Source organism: Octopus bimaculoides, chromosome 2, assembly GCF_001194135.2.
Source record: "Octopus bimaculoides isolate UCB-OBI-ISO-001 chromosome 2, ASM119413v2, whole genome shotgun sequence".
Lineage (NCBI taxonomy): Eukaryota > Metazoa > Mollusca > Cephalopoda > Octopoda > Octopodidae > Octopus > Octopus bimaculoides.
Window position 1 is genome coordinate 150,322,369 of NC_068982.1, and position 6,909 is coordinate 150,329,277.

The following is a 6,909-nucleotide window of genomic DNA, read 5'->3' on the forward strand; positions in this document are numbered from 1 at the left end:
ATAATATATATATATATATATATATATATATATATCAAAAGGATACGTTGTAACACTATTCTGCATATACAAAAACAACTATACCAACAATCCAACATAGCTCCTTCATCAGCTGCCCCACGGATATCATTATAGTTTCGACACCTAGGCAGTACCATTCAATCCGGCGGTGTCAACAGCACTAAAAGAAATGATGTTTGGGAATAAACATACCAAAAAAAATCCACAACTTTCAAACACATTTACCCTATGTACAACAGTATTTAGTCTAAATATAGGCGGGATTGAACACTAACTTTAAAATTAAACTACAACAAGAAACACATAAGTCTATGTGCATCTGTATTGGCATTGATAGTAAACCTACAATAACTAAATTATATACTAAATAGCGGCCAATCTTTAAGTCCATACAAATAATAACCAGTCTTCCATAGTTACTACTATGATAAAAGAAAGTGAAAACTTTATTTCAGTTCTCTTCAAAACAAAACACGATTGAATTTAATTTAACGAATAATATAATAATTATGAGCGAAAAACATTATTTCATAATTCAAAAGTTAATTATAAAAACACTTCATACTCTTAATATATATTACCCTTACAAGCTATAATGTAAACTTACCAGTAACTAATAGAACCATTAAATTTATTAAATAGGAACTAATAAAAGCATTATTATAAAATTAACTATTATTATAAAACATTGCTACAATTAAAGCTAAATTAAAACTGTTTAAAAGATAATAAAACTACAAAGTATTAACACTTACATGTTTTTTTTTCAAACCACATGGTTCCATCACTTCTAGAACTTAAAAGAATATCTTAAATATAGATGATGTAGTACGTAATTACTACTTCCTCAATTGTCTCAAACAATATCGGTGACGTAGTAAGCAAATAACTTGAATCGTAAACATTCCAAATCTTTACAAATATTTGCTAAGTTGAAGACTAAATACTACTCTATATTAATTTTAAATTTCAAGTCTTCCACCTAAACAGCAATTAAAGGTTTTACTATATCTATACCCTTGTTTTATTAAATGTCTTAACAGTCAATTTATTATATATAAAAATGTATTAGCATTATTAATAACAGTACTATATCTATTTGCCCTGCATATATATATATATATATATATATATATATATATATAGCAGTTAGAAAATGGAGGAGAATATGCGGTATCCATCGACTTGCAGACAGTGTATTCCGTTGAATTAATTAATTTATTTTGTAACTAAAATGACAAAAACCACAATATACAAATGCTTATGACATACCATGCTATATTAACAATCAAGGTTACAAATATAGAGTACATTAGGAATTTGAGAATAAACAGAAACTTACAGCTGTTTCGGCCTAGCGTTGGCATGCCCCATTCTATCCGAATAGCTCCTGTGTGCCGGAGTAATGAGCAGATGAAATGCTGAAATGGGGGTACATGCATGATTCGCTAGACTCTTCAGAGATTCACAAAAATTCAACACAAATATAAATTAAAAAATAAAAATTAAAATTAAAATAAAATAGAAATAAAAATAAGAATACAGTAAAAATAAAAATAAATAAATGAAAAATGAAAATATAAAAATATAAGGCACATAAAAAGCCTACAAACAGTATATAAGGTCATACAAACAGTTTTAGAGACTCCAATACACATGTCTGTGTCTGTGTACATAACCATACTTGGATATCAAGGGATTCAAAAGCATATATAGATGAGTACATATGTGTGTCCAGATGTACGTCAACAGTCACTGCCACCACATGTGAGGGGGAAATATACATATATATATATCTATCCCCTCACACATACTTACACACATACACATATGTATGCACAAATATTCACATACGTACATGGTCCCTGGCACCAACGTTATTCGTTATATATATATATATAAAGTTAAATAGGTATCATTACCATTATTAATAATAATAATGATAATGATAATAAAGTAGCTAGCAAGTTTACACCTTTATAAGTAAAATATTTTTAAAACATTCACTAGGGTATTAAAATACCACTTGCTATAAACATCTATCGCTCAAAAACCACAAATAACTCACTATTAAAGTACACACGGCGAATGCAACAAACATAACAGAAATAGTCTTACCTTGTATGAACTAGGAATGTGTATAACCCGGGATCAATTGATTTCGCTTTCTGTATGAAAAACATAAGCTCGTCAGCCGGACTTAACGCAACATCTATTTCTGAAATATTCATCACATTATACCATGTGCGCTCTTACATTTGAATGCCACCTTGACATTCATACACGAACATAACGTGAGCCAGTATAATATAAAGTTAAATAGGTATCATTACCATTATTAATAATAATAATGATAATAATAAAGCGGCTAGCAGGTTTACACCTTTGTAGCTCTGTTTATAGCAAGTGGCATTTTAATACTCTACTGAATTTTGTTTATATTTTACCTATAAATGTGTGAACTTGCTAGCCACTTTATTACTATTAATAATGGTAATGATACATATTTATCTTTATATTATACTGGCTCACGTTATGTTCATTTTTTAACGTCTCGGGGACATTCAAATGTAAGAACGCACACGGTGTAATGCGATGGATATTTCAGAAATAGATGTCGTTGCGTTAAGTCTGACTGACGAGCTTAAGTATGTTTTTCATACAGAAAGCGAAATCAATTAAGCCCGGAATATACGCATTCCTTGCTTCTGTAGTTCATACAAGGTAAACCTATTTCTATCATGTTTGTTTCATTCGCCATGTGTATTTTAATAATGAGTAATTTGTAGTTTTAGAGCGATAGATGTTTATAGCAAGTGGTATTTTAATACCCTATTGAATTTTGTGTGTGTTGGCGATTTTTTCTTCCTTCGTCTTTCCTTTCTTTGGACTTTCCTATGTTTCCGATGAAGAACTCCGCTCGAAACTTCAAATTCTCTTTCTTTCCTTTCCCGAGCGTCCAGTAACACAATCTGTATCACGTCCTCACGTTGTTGTTTTTTGTTGTTGTTTTTCTGTCGTTTTCCTTTTTTGAACTATATATATATATATATATATATATATATATATATATATATATATATATATATATCACTGTATCCACAAGAATATTGGATGTTGTTATCCACGCTAGTCACAATGCGCTTACTCACATTGTTATATCTTTCGAATAATTTCACCCACTGCCTAGGTGGGCAGGCCAACATTCCCCATGAACGGAACGCCAATCCGTCGCAGGGTTACACATTTACGTAAATTAAAGGTGAATATGACCGGCTGAAGTTACGACGGAAAGCATCAACTGAATGCATACACACATATTGTGTATGCGTTTGCGTGTGTCTATGTGTGCATGTGCATATACATCTGTGTGTGTACACATAAACATAGACACATATATATGTGAGTCTTCGCTAATATATTTTCTGATATCTCTCTATATACTTACCCGTTATTCTTTTTCTTCTTATTCTCTCTTAATTTTTATGTACACACTGCCATTTCAGCGTAGTAATTTTGTAGACGAAACCCTATCAGTATTTAGAGTTTGAAAATATTTATGTCGAAATGTCAAAAGACCGTTGCTTAACAACGGTGTGATATTTTGATCGTCTTAGATATAAAACGATTCAGTGGCGATAAAAACGTCTTTTTCTCGTAAATGTTGATTTAATCTACATAGATCTTGGGAAGTTTACTAATCACTGATTAATTAGCGTAAACAAAAGGTGTTTCGAAAATGGAGATCTCTAACAAAGTTATAGGCTGAGATGGTTATAGGTGTGTGTGTGTTTAGATATATGAATATGTATGTTGTTTTAATTTTGATTTAATTAACGCTTGAAAGAACATCAAAAATTTCAATCATTCATCATATTTTTTGTCTATTTGTTTGTTTTGGGAGGGTGAGGTATTCTGGAGGTTCGCACTTAGTGAGAAATTCTGTGTACCAACCGAGTGAGTCATCAGTTTGAATGAATAAAGTATCTCTACAACATATTGAACATATTTTATCTCGTATAGTTTCAATATGGATAAGTCAGCGTGGGTATGTATATATGTATGTGCATGTATGTATTATGTATGTATGTATGTATGTATGTACATGTATGTATGTTTACATATAGACATATATATGTATATGTATATATATGTATGTATATATTATTATTATTATTATTATTATTATTATATATATATATATATATATACATACATACATATATAATATATACATATCTATATATATATTCACCACACACAGACACACGCATATTTATTTATAAGCATGTGTGCCTATGCATGTGCATGCGCGCGTGTGTTGGGGAATGTGTGTATGTTTCTCCTTGTCTGTCTTTAATGTATGTACATAATCTCTATCAGCAACACTGTGATGGAGTAACTTATCGGAAAGTTTTCGATCCAAATCCTTTGCCAGAAGAATGGATATTAATACAAAAAGTGGTACAGTACTGGATGCATACGAAATAAAATTCATTGACTTTCAAAAGCTATGGCCTTCGTTCAGAAGTACCACTTTAAGGTTAAGATCACAGAATTATGTCTGCAGTCACAAACCTTACTGATAAAGAATGACATTCTGCTGTTCACCGAATCGTTAGCCTTTAGAGCTAAGGATCTAAGTCTTGTAATATGATACAGAAAGTTCAAAGCACATCTGAAACTACGACCAACTGAAGGTGTTTTGTCCAGTAAAACTAATTTAATTAGGTTAGATTTCAAGAAACCGAACATGTCATTTTCAAACTAGACAGGCTACGATGTATCATGTTATCGAGGATCGATAATTAATCATGTTACAGAGAATCAATAATTAATAATGAACTCGTCTCTTTTTCCCTTTCCAATATTCTTTTCTTTTTCTCTCATTATTATTCTTGTTTTTGAATTCACAAAATGGATGGCCGATAAGTATCCAGAAGGCAACATGATGGCGACTTATTTATAATGGATAACCCACGTTTTAGCGAACTAGAATGACGTTAAGATAATTATGGCGGAATAAAAAATTTTAAATTGCGAGACAGTAAATTAGAAAACTTATTGTATCCAGTCTCACCGTCTAAATTTCTACCTAACTTACAAAGAAATAAACACCATCACTTCTTTGAAGTACATTTCTCTAAAACGGAGTACTTCGTCATTTGTTGAAACAAATTACTGGCAATTTACTTTTCAAGCACAAAGTTTGCAAAACAGTCCCCTCATCAATTCGAATCCATTTTTTCTTTCTTATAAAGGCTATAATCCATTTCTATCTCAATATGTGTGTGCGCGCGCACACATCTATATTATACATCTATAATTAGCAAACCCGGTTTATACATATACCTGAAGATTTGACATTTCCAATAATGCTAAAATAATGCTGATACGATGCATTATTTCGTATATTATTTAATATTCCAGTAATAATTCTTCTGGTAAAGTGTCGATGAAACAAATGTAGTATTATGCTATAAAATGTGTTGCTCACTCCATTCTCTTTGTTTCTATATACATGGTGTGTATATAATATATATATATGCATATGTATGTATATATATGTATATGTGCGCGTGTGTGTGTATATGTATATATGTGTATGTATGTATGCATGTATATATATATATATATATATAAAGATATATGTGTGTATGTGTATATATATATAAACATTCTGAGTATGTGCTTAGCTGCATGCATGGCTGTATGGGTATGAAGTTCGCCTTGCAACCGCATAGTTTCGGGTTTCATTCCTGCTGTGTGTCACCTTGGACAAGTAGCTGACCAACACCCCGCTAATTTGGTAGACGTAAATTGTCTGGAAGGTTGTCATGAGAGCGTGCGAGTGCGAGTGTGTGTGTGTGTATGTGTGTGTGTTGTGTGTGTTGTGTGCGTGTGTCTGTGTGTCTGTGTCTGTGTGTGTATGAGTGTGTGTGTGAGAGAGAGAGAGAGTTTCTGTATTTGCCTTGCACCACTAGACAACCGGTGTCGATTTGTTTACGCCTCTATATCATAGCAGTTCAGCAAAGAGAGAACGATAGACCAGATTTTAAATAAGTATTGGAATCGATTCAATCGTAAAACGTCTTTGAAAGCAGCTCCCAGCATGGCGTCGGCCTAATAACTGAAACAAGTAAAAGAATAAAAGAATGTACATATAAACAAGTAAAAGAATAAAAGAATGTACATATAAACATTTTATATGAGCTAGGCAAAACAAATATTTAATATCTGCATATCCATAAAATTCTTATACAAATACACTCACATACACGCGCGCGCATATACTTTTATAATATGTTGCATAACGATTATGTAAGCTTGTGTATTAGTTTACTTAAATCTAATAACATTTCTGAAAGGCCAGTGATCATTTCCACACTATGGCATCGTTCTAAAAATACCTTTTATCTTTTACTTGTTTCTGACATTGGACTGTGACTATACTGGGGTACTACTTTGGAGGTACTTACACTGTGACTATACTGGGGTACCGCCTTGAATGTACCTCCGTACTAAACTTTTTTAAGCTTGGTATTTATTCTTCCCGTGTCTTTTAGCCGAAACGCTAAGTTACAGGGACGTAAACAAACCGACACTGGCTGTCAAATGGTGAAGTGGAGACAAACACACACATATATATGTATGTATATCTCTGCGTAGCACCTTGGGCAAGCGTCTTCTACCATAGCTCTGAGCCGGCCAAAGCCTTGTGAGTGGATTTCATGGATAAAAACTGTGCGTGTGTATATCTATGTGTGTGTGTGCACGAGCTATAGTAGAAGACACTTGCCCGAGATGCCACACAGTGGTAATCAACCCAGAACTATATGGTTGAGAAACAAACGTCTTATCACATAGCCACGCCTGTGGCTATATATA

General features: G+C 32.4%; 1 protein-coding gene across 1 annotated transcript in view; it reads left to right on the forward strand.

The window, feature by feature from the left end:
- The window catches only part of LOC106872136 (uncharacterized), a 310,976-nt gene that overhangs the window by 268,999 nt on the left and 35,068 nt on the right, over positions 1-6,909 (forward strand). The gene's annotated exons all lie outside the window — the stretch shown is intronic.